At 32.9% G+C, this 25,303-nt stretch overlaps 1 protein-coding gene and 1 pseudogene across 2 annotated transcripts in view; both read right to left on the bottom strand.

Moving 5' to 3' along the window:
- PUDP (pseudouridine 5'-phosphatase) overlaps positions 1-25,303 on the bottom strand; it is a 168,323-nt gene that overhangs the window by 25,425 nt on the left and 117,595 nt on the right. The window lies entirely within an intron of this gene.
- On the bottom strand, positions 6,021-6,718 carry LOC127553366 (heterogeneous nuclear ribonucleoprotein A3-like; annotated as a pseudogene).

The following is a 25,303-nucleotide window of genomic DNA, read 5'->3' as shown; positions in this document are numbered from 1 at the left end:
CATGTATACCTTGTTCTAGAAATTGATGTGGAAAGGACATTGTACCAGAAAAAGGGTAAAGTGGGGGTAGTACATCCCATGAAGAGGCATAGGAAACCTATTATATCTGAGAGAAAGAATGGAAGGGGATGAATATAGTGGGTATCTTACTGCCTTCAGAATTGGCTTTAAGTGAAAAATCTTAAGACATATTCAATCTATGGTGAAACTTCTCCCACCTCATTGAAAAGAGAGAAGGGAAAAGTGAAAAGGGAAGGAATAAGCTAAGCGGAAGGGAATACGGGAACTGGGAGGGAAAGGGGTAAGATAGGAGGAGGAACTCTAAGGCGGGGGGAGGGATACTAAAAAGGGAGAGCTGTGAGAAGCAAGTGATACTCACAAGCTTAATACTGGGAAGGGGGGAAAGGGGAAAGAAGGTAGAAAAGCATAAACCGGGGTTAACAAGATGGCAAGTAATACAGAATTGGTCATTCTAACCATAAATGTGAACGGGGTAAACTCCCCCATAAAGAGGAAGCGGTTAGCAGAATGGATTAAAAGCCAGAATCCTACAATATGTTGTTTACAGGAAACACACCTGAAGCGGGGAGATACATGCAGGTTAAAGGTAAAAGGTTGGAGCAAAATCTACTATGCTTCAGGTGAAGTCAAAAAAGCAGGGGTAGTCATCCTGATCTCAGATCAAGCTAAGGCAAAAATTGATCTAATTAAAAGAGATAAGGAAGGGTACTATATCTTGCTAAAGGGTAGCATGGATAATGAAGCACTATCTATATTAAACATATATGCACCAAGTGGTGTAGCATCTAAATTCTTAAAAGAGAAACTAAGAGAGCTGCAAGAAGAAATAGACAGTAAAAGTATAATAGTGGGAGATCTTAACCTTGCACTCTCAGAATTAGATAAATCAAACCACAAAATAAATAAGAAAGAAGTCAAAGAGGTAAATAGAATACTAGAAAAGTTAGATATGATAGATCTCTGGAGAAAATGTAATGGAGACAGAAAAGAATACACTTTCTTTTCAGTAGTTCATGGAACCTATACAAAAACTGACCATGTATTAGGACATAAAAACCTCAAACTCAAATGCAGTAAGGCAGAAATTGTAAATGCATCCTTTTCAGACCACGATGCAATGAAAATTACATTCAACAAAAAACCAGGGGGAAGTAGACCAAAAAATAATTGGAAACTAAATAATCTCATACTAAAGAATGATTGGGTGAAACAGCAAATCATAGACATAATTAATAACTTCACCCAAGAAAACGATAATAATGAGACATCATACCAAAATGTATGGGATGCAGCCAAAGCGGTAATAAGGGGAAATTTCATATCTCTAGAGGCCTATTTGTATAAAATAGAGAAAGAGAAGGTCAATGAATTGGGTTTGCAACTAAAAATGCTAGAAAAGGAACAAATTAAAACCCCCAGTCAAACACTAAACTTGAAATTCTAAAAATAAAAGGAGAGATCAATAAAATTGAAAGTAAAAAAACTACTGAATTAATTAATAAAACTAAGAGTTGGTTCTAGGAAAAAACCAACAAAATAGACAAACCCTTAGTAAATCTGATTAAAAAAAGGAAAGAGGAAAATCAAATTGTTAGTCATAAAAATGAAAAGGGAGAACTCGCCACTAACGAAGAGGAAATTAGAGCAATAATTAGGAGTTACTTTGCCCAACTTTATGCCAATAAATTCGACAACTTAAATGAAATAGAAAAATACCTCCAAAAATATAGCTTGCCCAAACTAACAGAGGAAGAAGTAAATATCCTAAACAGTCCCATCTCAGAAAAAGAAATAGAACAAACTATCAATCAACTCCCTAAGAAAAAATCCCCAGGACCAGATGGATTTACATGTGAATTCTACCAAACATTTAAAGAACAATTAACTCCAATGTTATATAAACTATTTGAAAAAATAGGGATTGAAGGAGTCCTACCAAACTCCTTTTATGACACAGACATGGTACTGATACCTAAACCAGGTAGGCTGAAAACAGAGAAAGAAAATTATAGACCAATCTCCCTAATGAATATTGATGCTAAAATCTTAAATAAAATATTAGCAAAAAGATTACAGAAAATCGTCACCAGGATAATACACTATGACCAAGTAGGATTTATACCAGGAATGCAGGGCTGGTTCAATATTAGGAAAACTATTAGCATAATTGACCATATCAATAACCAACCAAACAAAAAGCATATGATCATCTCAATAGATGCAGAAAAAGCATTTGATAAAATCCAACATCCATTCCTAATAAAAACACTTGAGAGCATAGGAATAAATGGACTTTTCCTTAAAATAGTCAGGAGCATATATTTAAAACCATCAGTAAGCATCATATGCAATGGCGAAAAACTGGAACCTTTCCCAGTAAGATCTGGAGTGAAGCAAGGTTGCCCACTCTCACCATTATTATTTAATATCGTATTAGAAACACTAGCCTCGGCAATAAGAGTCGAGAAAGATATTAAAGGAATTAGAGTAGGCAATGAGGAAACCAAACTATCACTCTTTGCAGATGATATGATGGTATACCTAGAGAACCCCAGAGATTCTACTAAAAAGCTATTAGAAAAAATTCATAATTTTAGCAAAGTAGCTGGCTACAAAATAAATCCCCATAAATCCTCAGCATTTTTATACATCACCAACAAAACCCAACAGCAAGAGATACAAAGAGAAATTCCATTCAGAATAACTGTTGATACCATAAAATATTTGGGAATCTATCTACCAAAGGAAAGTCAGGAATTATTATGAGCAAAATTATAAAAAAGTCTCCACACAAATAAAGTTAGACTTAAATAATTGGAAAAATATTAAGTTCTCTTGGATCGGCGGCCGAGCGAACATAATAAAGATGACAATACTCCCTAAACTAATCTATTTATTTAGTGCTATACCAATCAGACTTCCAAGAAAATATTTTAATGATCTAGAAAAAATAACAACAAAATTCATATGGAACAATAAAAAGTCGAGAATCTCAAGGGAATTAATGAAAAAAAAATCAAATGAAGGTGGCCTAGCTGTACCTGATCTAAAATTATATTATAAAGCAGCAGTCACCAAAACCATTTGGTATTGGCTAAGAAATAGATTAGTGGATCAGTGGAAAAGGTTAGGTTCACAAGACAGAATAGTCAACTATAGCAATCTAGTGTTTGACAAACCCAAAGCCCCTAACTTCTGGGAAAAGAATTCATTATTTGATAAAAACTGCTGGGGTAATTGGAAATTAGTATGGCAGAAATTAGGCATGGACCCACACTTAACACTATATACCAAGATAAGATCAAAATGGGTCCATGACCTAGGCATAAAGAACGAGATTATAAATAAATTAGAGGAACATAGAATATTTTATCTCTCAGACTTGTGGAGGAGAAAGAAATTTGTGACCAAAGATGAACTAGAGACCATTACTGATCACAAAATAGAAAATTTTGATTACATCAAATTAAAAAGCTTTTGTACAAACAAAACTAATGCAAACAAGATTAGAAGGGAAGCAACAAACTGGGAAAACATCTTCACAGTTAAAGGTTCTGATAAAGGCCTCATTTCCAAAATATATAGAGAACTGACTCAAATTTATAAGAAATCAAGCCATTCTCCAATTGATAAATGGTCAAAGGATATGAACAGACAATTTTCAGAGGATGAAATTGAAACTATTACCACTCATATGAAAGAGTGTTCCAAATCATTATTGATCAGAGAAATGCAAATTAAGACAACTCTGGGATACCACTACACACCTGTCAGATTGGCTAAGATGACAGGAAAAAATAATGATGAATGTTGGAGGGGATGCGGGAAAACTGGGACACTAATGCATTGTTGGTGGAGTTGTGAACGAATCCAACCATTCTGGAGAGCAATCTGGAATTATGCCCAAAAAATTATCAAATTGTGCATACCCTTTGATCCAGCAGTGTTTCTATTGGGCTTATATCCCAAAGAAATACTAAAGAAGGGAAAGGGACCTGTATGTGCCAAAATGTTTGTAGCAGCCCTATTTGTAGTGGCTAGAAACTGGAAAATGAATGGATGCCCATCAATTGGAGAATGGCTGGGTAAATTGTGGTATATGAATGTTATGGAATATTATTGTTCTGTAAGAAATGACCAGCAGGATGAATACAGAGAGGATTGGCAAGACTTACATGAACTGATGCTAAGTGAAATGAGCAGAACCAGGAGATCATTATACACTTCGACAACGATATTGTATGAGGACATATTTTGATGGAAGTGGATTTCTTTGACAAAGAGACCTAACTGAGTTTCAATTGATAAATGACGGACAAAAGCAGCTACACCCAAAGAAAGAACACTGGGAAATGAATGTGAACTATCTGCATTTTTGTTTTTCTTCCCGGGTTATTTATACCTTCTGAATCCAATTCTCTCTATGCAACAAGAGAACTGTTCGGTTCTGCAAACATATATTGTATCTAGGATATACTGCAACATATCCAACATATAAAGGACTGCTTGCCATCTAGGGGAGGGAGTGGAGGGAGGGAGGGGGAAAAAATTGGAACAGAAACGAGTGCAAAGGATAATGTTGTAAAAAAAAAAAATTACCCTGGCATGGATTCTGTCAATATAAAGTAATTATTAAATAAAAATTTAAAAAATAATAATAATAAAATAAAATGAATTACCCTGAAAAAAAAGTAAAGTACTTTGTAAATTTTAAAGCAAAATATAAATACCAGCTGTTCTAATGAATATGAAGCCAACATTTCAGCATTAATTTTCACACATTAAGGAAGCTACTAGCTTCTATGAATATATAACTACATCTATATTTATCTGTAATATATATGTAACATGTATCATATGTGCATATAACATACACATGCATGCATTTTTTCTATTTTCAATGAACTTACAACATAAAAGGAAAAATAAGCAATGTACTTACATAGTATTTCAATTTAATGGCACTAATATTAGAGGTCACAACAACAGAAATGACAGGAAATAAATACATAGGCTATAATCTCTGTGGTGCATCCCTCATTAACAGTGTTTTCAAAGAGCCCTTAAAAGAAAGTCATAGTCTTCACTGTTTAAGATCATTTTGATCAGAACCTTGGTAAAATGATGATGAATTTAAAATTGTAATTAGCCTAGGTTTAAAGAGAAGAGCTAAGTATATAGTAACTATCTTGGAATAGTAAAATAATTATTATGTGGAAGAGAGAGATAACTTGTTCTGCCATGTTTCAGAATAGATTACTAAATTATAGGGTAGCATGTACCCATTATATACAAGAATATGTTCTAACAAGTAAAACAATGATAAACAAAATGGACTGACTGGTACTTCTCTCCAAAAAGAGACTAGGTAACATGTTACACGTGTGGATTTTGCATTGTAGCAAAATATTTTATGTAAATTATCTCCTTTGATCCTCAAAACTCTGAGATAAAGAGGAACACTACTGTCCCCACTTTAGAGATGAGGAAATGAGGATTAAATAGTTTGCCCAAAGTCTCACTGTTATAAAATTTAAATATTCATCACATGAAAACTTTTCAAATACTATTAGTAAAGAAAATAATTTCCTGGCCACTACAAAACATGTTTATATATCCTTTTCCAAAATGAAGGATGCTTTGGGAATTCAGTGGGGGGGGGGGAAAGGGGAGAAGGGGGAAAGGGGAGAAAGGAGAAAGGGGAGAATTGAACATAACAAAAACAAAAACAAAGCCTTATGTAAGAATCAGTGAGTATAAACAAATTATACAGTGAATATAAATTATTTGATCAACATGATAAAGAAGTATTTAAAATCTACCATGAAATTATTGGATTCAAAATATTTCTTCATCTGCTTGTGACCATAATTTAAAAAATTTAACATGATTATTATCAAAGTTGTGTGTGTGTGTGTGTGTGTGTGTGTGTGTGTATGCGTGCGCATATGCTTGCGCGCGTGCTAGGACCATAGTTGAAACCCTCTCTACCAAATGCATTATATGCATTTATCTACCTCCATAACTGCATCTGCTGCCATCACCGCCATCACCATTATAGCGATTTCTGTCCCCAAAGTTTCCATCACAGCCAGTTTCCTCATTGACACATAAAATTGCCAGGGTACCTCTATTAACTGTGAAGCAGCAGACTGAATCTCTTGCTTTTAAAGGCCTTTTTCACTTTAGTTATGCCCATTAATATTTCTGAATGACAACTATGTCAATTATATCATGGATCATCAAAAGTTACAAAAAGTAAATCTCTTCTTTTCATTATTTTTCATAACTTCTCTTGTTTTGATCTTGCTATACTTTTCAAAGTAAGTAGTCCCTTAAATCAAATTCATCTGTAATTTCTTTAATATAACCAATAAAAATTTTCTTCATGGTTAGATATGCACTAGGTTTTACAGAATGCTCTCTAGAAACATTTCTCTTGGTTCCACTACATACCCATCAAAACTATTTAGGCCAAGCATGCATTGCCGCATTTACTTCTATTATACAAGAATTAGTCATGAAGCCAAAACTTCTGGAATGTTTTATTCAGGGATCTTTCATCACCACACAATCTGTAACAGTGCTCCATTGTTCAAAGTATTCTCTTATGCTATCATTCATAGTTTCAAAGCACAAACCATCAATAAACTTTTTTGAACTGTTCTGGTTCCTTTGGATCAGGATCACCCTGCATTTTAAGACTGAATTTACTATCTCTAAATTAGGTTTATAATATGGAACCAAGAGACAAAAACATATTAAAATTTTTTCCCAAAAATTCATTCATTAGACATATATTTATAATTTTTCATAATACTAGTAGCTCACACTTTCATTATATGAAGATGTTCTAAAATGCCTTTCGCACCATAACTTTGTCAAATTGGGAGCATTTTATTCGTTCCCTCTTTTTGTTTTACACATGAGGAAACTGGGGCTCATTGAGAAAAAGTATCTTACCCCAAACTAGGAGTTAGTAAATACCAGTCAGTTCTTTACAGTATGACATACCAATATTTACTATGCAATAAGGAAACAGGAGATGCCAGTGAAGCTTACCAACTGAGTGAGATGTAAAATACAGCCTATATCCAAAATAACTTTAATACAAAGTACTATCTTATGAATATCATAAGTGAATATAAATGAAACTATTTTAGGTACTGGAACTCTTCCTTGTAGAAGAGACCCTTGGCTTCTTTACAGAAATTAGCCCATCTTAATGGAGATTTTACCTCATACATCAAACAAATTGAGTACTATAAAATATATGTCCCCCAAAGAATATTTTAAAAGAGGTAAGATTTCCTTTCTCCTTAATTTTATAAAGAATGATATGAAATTCCAAATTTCTAAGGTAGCATTTATTTTTCAAAATCTTTTAAGTCCTTAAGGCAGGCACTTTTAAATTGGTAATCATAATACTTGGCATCTTGCCTGGTATACAAATGGTATTTAACAAATGCTTGTTGATTAAGTGACTTGCTAGAGGTCTTGATTTCAAGAACCTAGGATCACCTCCATGAATGAGTGCAGAACTATAGTAGGAGATCAGGTATTAAATATATGAAAACAAGATTTAGTAATAGATCATTTTTTAAAAATATGTATTTTTGTTCAGTTTCTAGATTGACTATTCACTGCCCTACAAAAATATCACTGCCTTTAAACTGAAAACTGCATCTTTTAAAATTTTTGTTAAATTTGTAATAAAACTTAAGAAGAGGAATTGGAATTATAATTTCCTGGTTTATAAAACTCTTAGCTGAAGAAACTCCCTCTAACAATGTAAGTTTCTACTTTCCCTTGCAACTTTAAGTCATATTTTTAAAATTCAATTTTATTTTATTTTCTCAATTTCAGATTCTCTCCCTCTCCAACTGTATTTCCCATGCATTGAGTAGACAAGAAACATAAAAATCATTATAAATATTAAGTCATACAAGTTAAATTTCTGCATGAGTCATATTCTAAAAATAAAAAAAAAAAGAAGAAAAAGATTCTTCCATTTATATACTGAGTCCATCAGATCTCCATCTAAAGTGAGACAGAATTTTTCATCTTGTGTTCTTTTGAATTGTGCTGTCACTGAGTTGAGCAATTAAAAAGTCCTTCACAGCTCATTTATCTTTATAATGATACTGTGCACTGTTTACACTGTTCTTGTGGTTCTGCTTACTTTATTTGGCATCAGTTCAGGTAAGTCATCCCAGATTTTTCTAAAATCATTTCCTTCATTTCTTACAATATATAGTTTACATCCCATTCATAAACAATAACTTATTCCAATTGGATGAGTATGCTCTCAGCTTCTTTGTCACCACAAAAGGAGTTGCTATACTATATTTGTGTGAAGAATGTTTTTAATTGCTATGCATAGTTACTATGCATCTCTTGAAAGTTAGACTGTCAAATATTTTATACTACCTGTATTTATTTTAAATGAATTTCTATCTCTATCTTACTAAATTATATTGGCAATATATAGAAATGCTCAAGATTGTGTGGTTTTATATTATATTCTTCAACATTGCTGAAGTTCTTAATTGTTTCTATTGGTTTTTTAGTTGACTCTTTAGAATCACTAGGTAAAGCATCCTTATTGTCTACCAAAAAATAATAGCTTTATTTCTTCACTGCTCATGCTAATTCTTTTAATTTCTTTTTCTTGTCTTATTTCTCTGCCTACCATATTTGTAATATACTGAATAATAGTGGTGATAATCTACATCTCTGCTTTGCCCCTGATTTTATCAGGAAGGCTTCTAGTTTAATCTCATTACAGATAATATATGTTTTTTGTTTTATATACATACTACTTCTATTTTAAGAACAGCTCCATTTTTCCTAAGCTTTCTAGTGTTTTTAAAAGGAGTAAGTTTTGTATCTTATTAAAAGCTTTTTTTCTACAACTATCAAAATAATCATGTGGTTGTTTTTGTTACTGATATAGCCAACTGTGATGACAGTTTTCCTAATACTGAAACAGTCCTGCATTCCTGATATAAATCCAATCTGGTCATAGTGTGCAATCTTCATGATACATTGCTATAAATTGCTTGCTAGCAAGTTAATTATAATTTTTGCATCAATATTCATTAGAGAAATTAATGTATAGTTTTCTTTCTCTTTTGGCTCTTCCTGATTTAGGTATCAAGACTGAATTTGTGTCACAGAAAAAATGTGACTCCTATTTTTCAAATAGTTCTTTGACTATTAGAATATTCATATTCATATTGATCCTAAAATAATTAAATGAATTATCTTGTAAATCCATTTAGTCCTAGAGATGTTGTTGTTGTTGTTGTTTTCCTTCTGGCATTTGTTTAGGGCTTAATAAATTTCTTTTTTTTTTAAAGGGTTATATAATATTAATTTTTTTTGTTCTGTTAATATGGATAACTCATATTTATGTAGATTTTTTATCTATTTAATTTAGATCATCAATAGAGAAGAAAAAACTGAGACAAGGAGGGTGAAATGGTTTGCTTAGTAAATGTCTGGGGCCAGATTTAAATTCAAGAAATGAGTTTTTCTGATTCTGGTCCTGGAACTCTTATCCACCTGGTCACCTTGTTGCAAGAATGAGTCCTACCCACATTCCAGAACAGACGATATTTATACTAGGAATACAGGGCTTATTGAATAATAGGAAAACTATAAGCATAATTGACCATAGCAATGAAAAAAACCAATAAAAAATCATATGATTAAATAATCTCAAAAAAGACAGAAAAAACTTTGGACAAAATGCAACGGCCATTCCTATCAAAAACATTAGAAAATATAGGAATCAATGGAGTTTTTCTAACTAAAGTTTAACTAAGCTTTTTGGCATTATCTATAATATGGATAAACTAGAATTCTTCTTAATAATATTGGTGGAAAACAAGGATGACCATTTGTAGAGGGCTGAAACTCCAAAAAGGTATGCTTGAATCAGACAACTGAGCATTCAAGGCTAATTATCTGTTTGATATGAGATAATGACTCTATTAGCATATATTTGGATAAATGGCTCTTCTCACCATTGGTCCTTGCTGAATGTTTGGTATTAAGATAATGATAGTCAAGGAGTGCAGGGTGGAGGGAGAGAGGCCAGAGTCACTTGGAGGCAGGACAAGGAGGAGAGAGGCTGGTGATTCTGGTTTCTAGGCTTCAGGATACATCTTTGGCAAGCCTCATGGGCAGTTTGCCTGCCTCCTTCACTTCTCCCCCTAAAGACCAAGGACTTTAATTCATCCTGACTCTGGCTGACCCTGAGGCCTTTAGGGAGCAAGCCCATACTCTACAACCATTATTATTTTTATCCAATCTTTTTTCAGAAGTGTAAGTTATAAGCAAGAAAAAAATTAATAAAATTCATCTAGAATAACAAATGATCAAGAATATTAAAGGAAATAATAGAAAAAATGCAAACAAAAGGGATCTAGCAATACTAGATTTAAAACTCTGTTATAAAGAAGCAATCATCAAAACTAACTGGTATTGGCCAAGAAATAGAATGGTGGATCACTGGAATAGATTAGGTACAAAAGATACAATAGTCAATGATTATAGTAATCTACAGTAATCTATTGTTTGATAAACTCAAAGACTCCATCTTCTGGGATAAGAACTCATATCTGACAAAAAACTGCTAGGACAACTGGAAAACAGTATGATAGAAATTAGGCATTGATCAAATCTCACACTGTATACCAAGATAAGGTCAAAATGGGTACAAGATATAAATATAAAGCAATTTAGAAAAGCAAGGAATAGTTTATATATTAGATCTAGAGGAAGGGAGAGAGAACTTATAATCAAATAAAATAATTATAAAGAACATTATAAAGTACAAAATGAGTAATTTTTATTACATTAAATTAAAAAATTTTTGCATAAAGTCAATAAAATCAAGAAAAGGGAAGCAGAAAGGTGGGGAATTACTTTTATAGCCAGTGTTTCTGATAAAGACCTCAATTTTAAATATAGAGAGAAATGACTCAAATTTATAAAAATACAAATCATTAGCCCAATTGAAAAATGGTCAAAGGCAATTTTCAGATGAAGAAATTAAACCTAACTATAATATGAAAAAAAATGTTATAAATCACTATCAATTAGAAAAATGAAAATTAAAATAATTCTCTGATACCACCTCATACTCATCATATTGGTTAATATGACAGAAAAGTAAAATGATAATGTTGGAGAGGATATGGGAAAATTGGAACATTAATGAACTGTTGGTAGATTTTTGAACGGCTCCAACCATTCTGGAGAGTAACTTGGAACTATGCCCAATGTGTACATACACTTTGATCAAGCAATAACATTACTATGTATCCTAAAGAGATCGTAAAAAAGGGAAAATGATCCATATGTTCAAAAATGTTTACAGGAACTCTCTTTGTGATAACAAAGAATTGAAAATTGAGGGATGCCCATCAATGGGAAAATGACTGAACAAACTGTGGTATGTTAATGCAATGGAATACTATTGTTTCATTAAAAAAAAAAAAAAAAAGAAAATGACTAGGTAGATTTAAGGTAAACCTAGAAAGACTTACATGAACTGATAATGAGTGTTGTAAGCAGAACCAGCAAAAATATGTACACAGTAACAGCAATATTGTGTGATGATCAACTTTGATAGAGTTAGCTCTTGACAACAATACAATCATCTAAGACAATTCTAAGAAATTCATGATATAAAATACAATCTATATGAAAAGAAAGAATTATGATGTCTAAATGTAGACCAAAGCATACTATTTTCACCTTTATTCCTTTTGCCTGATTCTTTTTTCACAACATGAGTAATGTGAAAATATTTTTTATATGATTGAACACATAACATTTTAGATTTCTTACTGTATTGGGATGAAGAGGCAAAGAAGAGGGGAGAAGAGGGAGGCAGAAAACAAAGGGAAATTAAAATCTTTAAACGTGTTGAAAACTAAAAAAAAAAAAAAGAAATGCTAAAGCAACAGGAAAAAAATGAGAAATTGAAGAAATAAAAAAGGCAATAAGGAAACAAAAATACCACTTTAAAACCAGGTGAAATAATAAACAATTTTAGCAAAATTGTAGAATATAAAATAAACTCATACAAATCATTACCATTTCTATATATTACCAATAAAATCCAATAGGAAAGAGACAGAAAGAAAATTCCTTTTAAAATAAGAAATGTTATGGGAATCTAGCAGACAGGACAAACCTAGGAATTACATAAACATAATTAAAAAATGCTTTTCAAAGAAATATAGATCTAAACAATTGGAGAAACATTCCTTGCTTATGGGAGGTAATATAACAAAAAAGGCAGGTCTAACAAAATTTCCTCTTTCAGTGCCAAGTCAATCAAATGACCAAAGAATTATCTGATAAACTAGAAAAAAAAATTCATCTGAAGAAAAAGAAAGTCAAGAATATCAAGTGCTTCCAAAACAAACAACCAGAAAAAAAAAAATTCGATAAATTTATTTATTTGCTAACAGCACAAAAAGGTCCCCACCTTATATTAGCTTATAATCAAAGATGATGACAATAATAAAATTAAGCATATATAAAATACTGAAAATATTCTAGGTAATTGTCAACTGTCTAGTGTAAAGGAAAAGATATTGCCATTTGATTGTGGTTACTGGCTTTGGCAGTGACTGAATAGGAAACTTGCTACTAAAAGAAGAAAAAAGTTTAAAAATTTAAAATGATGCAATGAAACATTTATATAGACTGTACTTTTCTCCACAGAGATAGCTGTTAAGCATTTACCAATCCATCTTGCCTAAAAATCAGAGGGAACTGGAAACTGAGTAGATGCCCATCAATGGAGAATGGCTGAATAAATTATGGTATATGAATGTTATGGAATACTATTATTCTGTAAGAAATGACCAGCAGGATGATTTCAGAGAGGCTTGGAGAGACCTATATAAACTGATGTAAAGTGAAATGAGCAGAACCAGTAGCAGAACAGCAACAACAAGACTATGTGATAATCAATTCTGATGGACATGGCTCTCTTCAACACTGAGGTGATTTGGACCAGTTCCAGTTGTACTGTGATGAAGTGAACCAGCTACACCCAGAGAGAGAACCATGGGAACAGAGGGTGGAACACAGATTGGCATTTTCACTCTCTCTGTTATTATTTGCTTGCATTTTGTTTCTTTTTTCTCCGTTTTTCTTTTTCTTTCTTCTTGATCTGATTTTTCTTACATAACTGGATGGCTGTGTGAATATGTATATACATATTGGATCTGACATGTATTTCAGCATATTTAGCATATACTGGATTGACTGCTATGTGAGGGAGGGGATGGAGGGAAGAAGGGGAAAATTTGCAGCAGAGAGTTATATAGGGGTCAATGTTGGAAAAATTACCTATGCACATGCTTTGTGAATAAAAAGTTTTAATTAAAAAAAAACAGAGGGAAAAAATCTAGGAGGGATTAAAATATTTGGAGAACACTGCTATTTAAACATTTTTAAACAATATCTTTTTTTGGTCTGAAAAATGATTCAACAAACATGTCTTAATCATGTCAGGTTGCTGCCTGTAAACTGTAATGCATGGACCAAAGAAAATAAGAACGGCTTTGAAGCTGTTCCAGAATTCAGCTGTTGCTAACCTTTTGACACAGGACTATCATGACCCTTAGGTATTTTCTGAGCCTTTGACATTTGGATGGCTTGTAGAGCATCCAATATACTTTTCCTAAGAATGGGGACTAATACACACACACACACACACACACACACACACACACAAACACACACACACACTCACACACACAAAGTAGGATATAGAAATAATGGTTCATAGGAAAAGTTACGTAGAAATAATAAGACCATGTAATTGTACTGTACTTTCACAGAGAAGTTTAACCTAGCTCCTTTGTTTCTGAAGGAAATAGTGAAATAAAAAAAAGAAAAGAAAAGAAAAAAACATAGCATTAAAAAAACAAAACAAATAAATAAATAAACAAAAACAACAACAACAACAACAACAAAACCTAGGTTTAAATCCTGACTTTGCTAGCTGTGGAACTTTGGTCAAGTCATTTACTTATCTATAAAATATGGGATTTGGCTTTTGGATTATTGGAATTGGATCCTTTTCAGTTCTTGAATATAAAATTCCAACATATACCACTCTTCAATTATAATATACTGAATCAAGCCTAAGGCTTTTTAAGTTACAGGATTAGAAAATACAGCTGAAGAGATGTCAAAAGCTATTTAGTTCTACTCCTTTATTTTGCAAACAAGGAAGCAAAAATTCTGTGACTTGTTCAAAAGCACACAAGTACTTAAGCATCTGAAGTAGGAATTAAATCCAATTCCATTTATGCCTAAACCAGTGTGCTCTTCATTTTACCACCTTATGTACATTTTCCTGATTTTTACATGCTGCCTAAAAGCTGGCAACTTCAGAATGGGAAAGAGGCTGGACCTTTCTGTCATAGTTTTCTTATTGTGGTACAGGTATAACAGCAAAATTACCTTTTTACAAGACTGAGGTACTTCAGAATATATAATGCTGTTGCACAAGCAAATGATGTCATAATGGATTTTTCTAGATTTGAAAATTAAAATGACATTTGAAATAACATAAAATGAACTGAGTGGTAATTATAACAGGATCTAATCCCTTTTGTTATAAGATATACCCAATTCCTTTCTTTAAAATTTAGGTGTTTTATTTCTCATGTAATGATGGCTATGTAGCTATTTTTATAGGGGAAGCATATTTCTAGATTTAGAATAAGTGATTTTCCTTTCCTTTTTCCTTCATCCATTGGTGACACAAGTACATTTAACACCCAAGAGAGCACTTGCATAATTCTACGTGGTAGTATACATCACTTTATAAGAAATATAAGCCCTTTTTGTCATTATCTCATGGAAAACCTGAAACAGGTTTTCCTGAACAGATAATGTAGAAGCCTAGATGTTGATAAATAGAAAAGCTATTATCTGGTATGGAGGCAGTTTTTTACTTCCAACTTAGAAGCTTAAAAATCAGAATTCCAGAGATAGCCTAGACTGCTGCAGGTATGTCATGATGACAGAGTATACGTGGAAATATGACCCAGTTAAAGAGCCTTTCTGGCTGTAACAAAGATAATTTAACAACTGACCCAAAATAAGAAACATTATCAGAGGGTAAGCTAAAGATAAAAATAGACAGATACTATATAAAAAGCAATAAGAATGTGTTTCCATCCTTATGATCATGAAAAAAATCCTAAAAACATTTACAATCCTAAATTGTATTAAATAAAAAAAGGATAATGGCATCATGCTTTCAAAAAAGTATCATTTTAAGTTGAAAGGCAGTAATAACAGACCAAGTGAAAGTTAGTATCCTTCTCTGGCTTTTTACCACAATGACTGTTAGGATACCTTCCCCCCCAAAAATCTAATAATAGTGGGCAATTTCTATGTATAATAAGGCTTGCAAATAATTTTACACATATTATTTCATTCACGTCTCATAACACTGTCATTTAGGATCTAAACATATTTACTTATATTTTACAGATGAGGAAACTGAGGCTTTGAGAACTGAGTGACTTACTAAGAGTCCACAGCTTTTAAAGATCTGAGGTAGGATTGAAAACCTACTATCCTAGGTCCAGTACTTAGCCCAAATACATTATTTTCTCTTCTAGTTATTATGAAGGTACAGATGAATTTATGGGTCAATAATCTAAGAATTGAGGTATATCCTCTAAGCCTTGTGGATAACAATAAAGAAAACAAATATTGTTTCCCTCAAATCATGCTGGCTATGGTTCCTCTATTAGGGAAAGAGATTGCCAGATGAATTATGTGGAGAGGAGGTAAAGTGGGTCTTTGCTTGGGATAGCCCTTGCCAATTTATTTTTCATTCTTCATACTGTAGTTAAAATCAGAAAGGGGTAATTAATGACATGTTAATGTGTCAAATGCAATGCAATGACCGTTCTATCTTCTTTTATCAAAGTATCCCCATGCGAAATGAATGGCAGATTGACATTGTTGTTCCAAGCCTAGGCATTCTCCAACTAGATTGGCAATAGAAAAATAGGAGGAAGAAAAAGAGATACATAAAGAGACAGAGAGAGAGAAAAAAGGTCAGAAAAGACAACTTCAAAGAATGGAACTACAGATTAAAAAGAAAGACAAATGTGGATTCAAAAGAAAACTAATATGGGCAATCTTAAGTTTAGCTGCAGGCCCAGATGGCTCATCCGAGCAAACAGCCTAAGAGAAATTCCCCAAACAGAAATAATATCAGGGCTCTGTAGTTCTAGAAAAGAGTTGCCTTGGACACAAGTGTACTTTTAAGTTTGTATCTACTCTTGTCATGGATACTATATGTATTTATGGGATCTCAAATTTGTAGGGAAAATTTTTTAGAAGTTTTGAGGTTACTGTTATTATTATGTCATATGAGTAAATATTTTTTGTTTTGAACTACTGGGAGCAACAAGATGGCACAGTGAACAAAAGGCTGGGCTTGGTGTTAGGAAGAACTGATCACACCTATTTCATAGGATAACTCTGAGGATCAGATGAGAAAATAATTTTCAAGCTCTTATCACAATGCTGGCACAAAATAGGTAATATATAAATGTTTATTTCTTTCTTTGTTCCCAATACCTATTAAGAGTCAGTGCATAAGTGGGGGTCTGTGAGAAAAAATTTTAGTAACAAATCCACAAAGTACAATTGAATCTAAGATAGCATTTATCTCTACCAAGGACCTAATTTTTCATGAAGAGTGAGTTACAGGAGTAAGATCCTAGAGGGGGGCACTACATACACAATTAATTTGGTTTGGCATGAAAGGTCTTAGGTCAACAACTGCTCTAATATTATTTCATTATTCAGAAATAACATTCCTCCCAGATTAAATTTGTTGTAGATAGGCCAAAACTGTAATTTATGGTCATAAATTTGAAAATTATTCTATGCTACAAATAGTCCCACTATATGTTGAATATTTTATATTCATTAAATGAAAAAAAAGTAGCTTAAATAATATTTAAAGTTCCTTTAGATAGGTATCTTTTCACTACTCCATGTAGACATGAAGAAAAAAAAAAGTGCAAACTTTTAGGCCAGAGATCCAGCAAATAATGATTTACTTTTTGAGTCACTCATTAACGTATATTTTCTAAAAACTGCATCTTCAGAATCACCCTTGATTTATCTAGGAATATGACTTCCTACTGGGAAATACTGGAAGCTTGATTAGAGCACTAACAGTTATTAACATCTCCCTAAATATAACTCAATTTACTTTCTGAGGAAAAGAAAGTTTGTAAATTTTGAAGATCTCTAACTAATTATGGCTTCTGTTTTAAAAATCATAGCTAGATGGGAAAATAATATACAGAATATGTCACATATATGTCCCTCAAAATTAGAAGAGAAAACGGGAGGGAGGGGAAGAAAAACAAATGATAGGAAGGGGGAAAAAAGATAAAAGTAAGCTTGTCTCTTCAGGTAATGTTGGACTGATAAAATAATCAAAAGACTTTATTCTATACTTGAATTTCTTGATATCAATTTATGCCTCCATTTTAGAAAATGGGTATAAACAATGCTCTTATTCTCAGATAAGCCTATGAAAGCCTATTCTGCTTATAATGAATCTGAAAATGGAACTAGAATTAATAAGTATTAGTTTTAAATAAGCAGATTTAGGCTGGATATAGGGGAAAACTTCTGAACACTGTAAGCTATTCAAAAGCAGGAATAGGTTGCCTTAATGTAGTAAGTTATTCTTGTTAAAGGATTTCCGAAATTTTGGATAAGCACTCATGATGAATATTATAAAAAGGATGGCTGAACAAGGTGAATTAGATGGCTTTTGAAGTGACTTCCACATCTGGCATTACTAAGGCTTATAAAAACCACAGAGATTTTTAGTTCAGCTCTGTTTTACAAATGAAGAAACTGAGGCCCCGAGCAACAGAATGATGCGCACAATGTCATAAAGATAATAAACAGCAGAACTGGGATTCAAAGCCTAATTAAAGAGCTTCCCACTACATTATACTTATTTCAGGAAAAGAAAGTGTTCTTTGAACAAAACTCCTCCCACCACCATTTGAATTGGGTAAGTGGAATCCAATGACTTCTAAAACATTAAGAACAATAAAACAAAATCAAAAGAATGAAAAACTTAGAAGAAAATGTGAAATATCACGAATATGTGAAAAACAAATGACCTAGAATAACCTCGAATGCCAAAATAAAAAAAAAAAAAGCCTAGACATCATATTTCAAGAAATTGTCAATATTCTAATATCTAATCCTAATTCTAAAAGGTCAAATAGAAAGGAAAAAGCAATCACCATCAAAATGAAAACTCTCAGGAATATTGTATCTAAATTCCAAAGCTCCTAGGTCACAGAAAATACTGCAAGCAGCCAGAAATAAACCATTCAAATGTCATGAAGCCAAAGTCAGGATTACACAGACTTAAAACAGTTACCATGTTAAAGGAGCAGAGGGACTCAGAATATTATACTCAACCAGGCTAAAGAGCTAGAATTGGGGGGGAGGGAGAGAATATTTAATGGCATGGATGTCTTTCAAGGATTCCTAATGAAGATAGCAGAGCTAAATAGAAATTTTTATATTAAAACACAAGATTCAAAAAACATAAAAAGGTAAACATGAAAGAATAATTATAAAACTCAATAAAATTGAAATATTGACATTCCTGAATATGAATTTCCATATAAGAATTTTAGCATTACTGGGTTAGGTAGAAGGAGTCTACAGAGACAGAGGGTAAAGGTGTGAGTTGATTATGCTGGAATGCTCTTGTTCTCTCCTTCCCCCCAAAAAATGAAGGGTTGAGAAAGAGGATACACTGGGAGAAGGAAAAGGTAGAATGGGGAAAATTATTGCCTATGAAATAAGCATCCAACCTTCCCATCCCATCTTTTTTTCACTGTAAAAACTCATGCTTTTTTTACATAAAATAATTTATCCTACTCTACCTTCTACTTCTCCTTTCTTCTAATTTATCCCTCTTTCTCACTCCTTAATTTTATTTTTTTTGGATATTATCACATAACAATCAACTTGCATTTGTGCCTTCTGTTTATGTAGACTCCTTCTAACTACTCTAAAATAATGATGAAGTTCTTGGAAGTTGCATATATCAACTTTCCAAATAAAAATGTAAACTATTAACCTTACTGAGTCTCTTATGATTTCCTTTTGGATATTTACCTTTTTATCTTTCTCCAATGCCTCATATTTGAAAGTCATATTTTCTCTTTAGCTCTGGTCTTTTCTTCAGGAATGATTAAAAGTCTTCTGTTTTATTTTTTCCTTGAAAAATTATACTTGGTTTTGCTGAGGTGGTTATTTTTAGTTATAATCCACATAAATCATCAGCATTTCTATATACTACTAATAAAACCAGCAGCAAAAGAGAGAAATTCCAATTAAAAGAACTACAGACAATATAAAACATTTGGAATCTAAATTCAAAGACAAAACCAAAAATTGTTTTTGTTGCTTGTTTTTTAGTTATTTCTGACACTTTGTGACCCCACTGGGGTTTACTTGGAAAAGATACTAAAATTTCAGCATCATTTTCATTCACTATGTTTTACTTATGCATGTATCACTTTACATGGCTGAATTTGATCATGTATAGATCTTTGCAACCAACTGTTCATGGCATTATTACAATCATGATCTGTTGGAATCCTTACTAACTGCTAACTAATTAGAGTTGATCTAATCTTACAAGAAGATGTTTTGGGCAGAACCTGAAACGAGGTACTAAGTAGGACTAATTAATACAAGGCTTGTGTTTACACCTTTACTCATTGGAGTTCACAAGTATGCCAGCTTCACAAAGTAAACTTTGTATCTTTATGAGTTCACACCTCCCTTGAAGCTCTTTGGGCCAGAGAGCACTATGGGAGAAAACCCATAATCCCTCTCTCTCGTATCGCACAATTCCTCCCTCTTGGATAAAAGAAACAGACAGAGGTTCTCGGTCAGATTTCACTGGAATGACATGAAGAGTGGTGCTGGCTCTGGAGGCTGAAGAAAGCAGAGGCAGAAGTAAAGGACAAAGCGGCAAGAGCTCTTGGAACCAAGCAGAGAGATAGGCCTCTAAGCTAACCGGGCTATATTGGAGATAATAAAAGATCTGAGCTTTCATCACCTGGCTGAATTTGGGAAGAAGATCACCACATTTTGGCGCCCAAGAAGAAGAAGATCACCACAATGATCAGTCATCTTTACAAAAATGTAGTACAGTGGATAAGCAATGTTCCATATTCAAAAAGTCCTCACTTAAAATCTGGTCTAAAATACTAACTATATGACTATGGGCAAGTCACTTAGTTAGCTCTGTTAGATGGGTTGAAGAAAATGAAAAAAGGTATGCTAGCTCTTTGGGCATAGTTTCAAATTGTTCTCAATAAATGTTGGAAGGGAGGATTCTGGAAAGATGATAGACTAGATCAGAAAATTTCAAGTTTTCCAGATTTTCCTCACAAAAAGAAAAAATTTGTGCCTCAAGGTGAACTCAAGAGCAGTGAAAAACAGAAGACTTGGAGAAGAATAGGGGTCCTCCTGGAAAAAATCTGAAGAAAGATTACAGTACTGGGTTTAAGTAATGTGAAGTGCAAACACCTCTAAGCAACTCCACAGAAATAGCAAACGAGGTACCTTGGGGATAGCTGGGTTCAATTATAGCCTCACATAGAACCAGAAGAACTTTTACCTCTCAGACAGTATGAGAATGGAGGTAGGGGGAGAATCTGAGTTCAGGAAGTCTGAGGGAATCTCTACTGATTAGCAATGCCAGGCCCAGCTGTGCTACTGAGACATGGCCCTAGGCGAGAAGGAATCAGCACACCTAATGACTGCAGCAGCAGTAGAACAGCAATGCTACTAGCTGTGGTACCGGCAAGATGAGGAAGCTTTTGGATTGGAATTCTGAGTCTGAGAATGAGCTGAAATGAAGCTAGCAGCACCCCCCCCCCCAAACACAAGATTATAGATTATAGGTGATTACATTAATAGTTCTTATTTAAAAAAAAAATAAACAGAAAAAGAATCCAACCATAGAAACTTACTAAGGGACTAGGGAAAGCCAGTGTTCATCATCAAGAGCAGGACAGTGAAATTAAAAAAAAAAAAAAAAAAAAAGCCTCTTCTACCCCAAAGAATAATATTAAAAGACTATCTGCTCAGAAAGAATTCATAGAATTCAAAAGATCCAAAAATCAAATGAAATTTAAGAAAAAGTAAAGAAACAAGCAAACAAATGAATAAAGACCACCCAAGAAAATTGAGCTGGGGGGTAGAAAAGGGGAGGGGGAGAATTTAACCAACTAGAAAAGGAAATACAGAGACTTAAAGAAGAAAATAATTATTTGAAAATTAGAATTGGGAAGGGGAAGCTAATGAAACTGTAGGAGATGAAGAAATAATAAAACAAAATATATAAAAATGAAAAAATTGAAGAGAATATGAAACATAAGAAAAACAACAAATTTGGAAAATAGATCAGAAGAGAAAATACAAGAATAATTAGATTACCCCAAAGCTATAAGCAAAATAAGAACCGTGCCAGAATAAAGAAAAAAAAAAAATGTCCTGGAGTGAGAGAACATAAAGGGAAACTAGAAATAAAAAAAATCCACTGATCACCACCTCAAAGAGATCCTCTGTGGAAAACGCATTGAAATATTATTGCCAAATTTTGAAACTCCCAGATCAAAAAGGAAATTTTGCAAGAAACAACCAACAACAAATGTAGTGGAGTTACAATTGGAATTGTACAGGATTTATCATCAGCCACAATAAAAGACCACAAGTGCTGAAATTTTATATATATATATATATATATATATATATATACATATATATATATATATATATATATATATACAGTGCAAAAATATCATAACCAGAAAAATTATCTATAATAATGAATAAAAAAAAAAACAACAAATTTGCAGATTTTCAGGACTTTAAACCTGCATTTAATAGAAAATTTAACACATAAGAAGAGTCAGTATCAAAGATTAATTTCAGGGAACTCAATATGGACAAATTCTTTCTTTCTTTTTTTTATTTTAACATGGAAATGTATACTATATGTTTAAGACTGACATCAGTAATTGGATAGCTCAAAAGAAAAATTGGGGCAGATTTGAGTATGATTTGATTCTAAAAACAAAACTATCTAAAAAAGGGTAAAAATAATACTTATGCAAATGAGATATAGACAAGAACTGACACAGAGGTATTAGAAGGGGGAATAAGGTTCTTAGTTCTGAAAACCTATTCACATTGGGAATGGATTAAATAGGTAATACTGCACACACACACACACACACACACACACACACATACCATGAAGGATACAACATCCTTCAAAAGCTATAAAGAAATAAGGAAGAAGCAAATGGGATAAGGTGGGGTACAGAAAGATGTGTAGATTTATGGTAGTGGGACAAGATGTATAGATTAATGGGCAAGGGATAAAAAGGGAAGGAAAAGGTTGGGGGAAAAGATAAGGGAGAGATCCATAGGTAGGGGGAGGTTAAATAATAGCATGGCAAGATAAGAAACAGAATTAAAGTGGAAGAGTTAGGGACAGGAAGTAAGAGCTATACACATACGCTACAAGAAAGATCAGAAGTAGAATTTATTAGAAAAAACAGTAGGGTTAGTAATTATTGATCTTAGACAAAGTCAAAATTAAAGATTCAATCAAGAGAGAAATCTACATTATATGCCAGCATATTGATATTGTTTTAGATGTTTGTTTACATATGGTCAAATATGTACGTATAGATGTAGATATAGATATATACACACATACATACAAACATGCATGTACATTTCTGAATATATGTGGATATGTAGCTTATAAGTGTATGTATGTATATGGATACAGACATATATAAGGGTGGATGTGAATATATATAAATATATCTGCTTAACTGTAGCCTGCTTTGGAGAGACAGGGGGTATTGAAAGAGGAAAAAAAGAATATAGTAAAAAGTGCACAGTAAAGAACAAAAGAATGAACTACATGGAAGCAAAGAAAAGCTATATGCACATAAATATAATTTTCTCTCTTATTACATATGCTTTCTTGAAATTGAAACTTGTTATTTATTTTAAATCTTCCCTGATATTCTGTTGAGCATGACAATGCTTTCATTTTTTTTTAATTTTTAAAGTTTTTAATGTTTTAATTTTCTTTTTCTATTCTATTTTTTCTTATTTTGAATTTAGTTCAATTTTTAAAAAATGCTATTGATAGTGTTGGTTTTTTTTTTTTTTAATTGGACCAGTTCACAACTCCACTAATTTTATCATTATCCCCTACAGGATTTGTCATTTACTTTTCTGTCAAGTCAACCAATCTGATAAATGTGAAGTGGCATATCAAAGGTGTTTCAATTTACATTTCAATAGATTTACCTAGTTCTGTCCTTTGGAACCATAAGGAATATGTCTAATCCCTTTTCTATTGATTATGAGGTTCTCCATATAGTCTTATTCTCACCTGTAATGATATATGTAAAAATATCTTGTAATCTTAAAGCTTTCTACAATCTATGGTTTTAATATTATACATCATTGCCATTAAATAAACACATTATAACTATATTATTATAATGTATTCATCATCTAGTCAGTTACCATTTTTTGGCCAACTCTACCTCTGCATTCTCAATATTATGCTACAGTCTTAAATTATATAACAGTAAGGAAGATTATAAAGATATTAACAGTTCCTTTCAGGTATGAGTCACTCTAAGGTGATTACTGCCATTAAGGTAATTAAAACTCATCACACAAAGTGGTCACTTATCCTAATTCCCTCGGTTTCATAAACTCTGTGATTCTCTTTCCTGACCAACACCATTCATTATTCCTGATGAAGCATTATCAAGAGTATACAACTGTCCATGCGAGTAGAGGATATTTAAGAATAACTAGTACTGCTCATTCACCTTTGGTGTCTACCCTCACTTAATTATCACCTGTGGCTCTAAGAAGCTGTAACATAAGCAGCAAACATACAACAGTTAATCATCTTGGCAAATGGGCTAAACCATACTGAATGTAATTGACAGGATTCAAACCCATCAGTGAATTAGGAGGATGTCTATTCCAAGAATAGAAAGACTTCTTTTGGCAGAATGGGCAGATGAGAACAATTTGCTTCAATGGCCATAAAAGTAGCTGAGGTAAGGGGCAGTTAGATGGTGCAGTAGATAGAGTACTAACCCTAATGTCAGGAAGACTTAAGTTCAAATCTGACCTCAGACACTTCCTAGCTGTGTGGCCCTGAGCAAGTCACTGAACCCCAATTGAATCAGGGGGAAAAAAAGGCTGAAGTAGGTGCTGTAGAACACTTAGAGCTTAATAAGACATCAAAGATGCCAAATCATCTATGGCATCATGGACCATCAGTAGTCATTCTGATTTTTGTCTTTATATCACAGAGTTTCCAGTATATCAGAACAGAACAACCAAAGAAGGAAGAAATTAAAATGGTATCCACAATTAAAGGTTTCACATAGCTATGGAGGGCAGAATGGCTTTATGTAAAATTTTAAAATCATACTTGTTTTAAGTCCAGGCTAACTCCCTGGAGGCCTCAGGATCAGCCAGAGTCAGGATAAATTAAAGTCCTTGATCTTTAGGGGGAGAAGTGAAGGAGACAGACAAACTGCCACAAGGCTCCTGAATTCTCAAGTCCAAAGTCACCAACTTCTCTGCTGCTCATCCTGCCACAAAGTGACTCTGGCCTGTCTCACCCCACTCTCTTATCCTTGCCTACAATTATCTTAACATAAAACCTTGAGCCAGCATCAACATTGAGAAGAGCCATTTTTCCAAACATATGCTAAGAGAGTCATTGTCTCATATCAAATAGGTAATTATCCTTAAGTGCTCCGTTGTCTGATTCAAGCACACTTTTTTTCAGAGTTTCTGTGAATATCTGTGGTTGAAGGAAATTTTATAATGCTTTCTATAAAAGCTAAAATGAGTTTACAGTTGTATAATTCACAATGGTCAAAAACTACTTTGCACAAATTCTCAGTAGATCCTTATTATGACTGAGGGAAAATGATCAGTAATTTGTCTAAGGTCACAAAATTTTTAAGTGAGAAATCCAGGACCATGATGCAGATCTTAGAACATCAAATGTGATTCTTTTTTCACAATATCAAGCTGATTTCCCAAATGTGAACTTTAATGAAACTATAATATATAT

The sequence above is a fragment of the Antechinus flavipes genome, chromosome 3 (assembly GCF_016432865.1).
Source record: "Antechinus flavipes isolate AdamAnt ecotype Samford, QLD, Australia chromosome 3, AdamAnt_v2, whole genome shotgun sequence".
NCBI classification, from domain to species: Eukaryota; Metazoa; Chordata; class Mammalia; order Dasyuromorphia; family Dasyuridae; genus Antechinus; species Antechinus flavipes.
The sequence above is the reverse complement of the archived record's forward strand: the minus strand, read 5'-3'. Positions and strand labels throughout refer to the sequence as shown.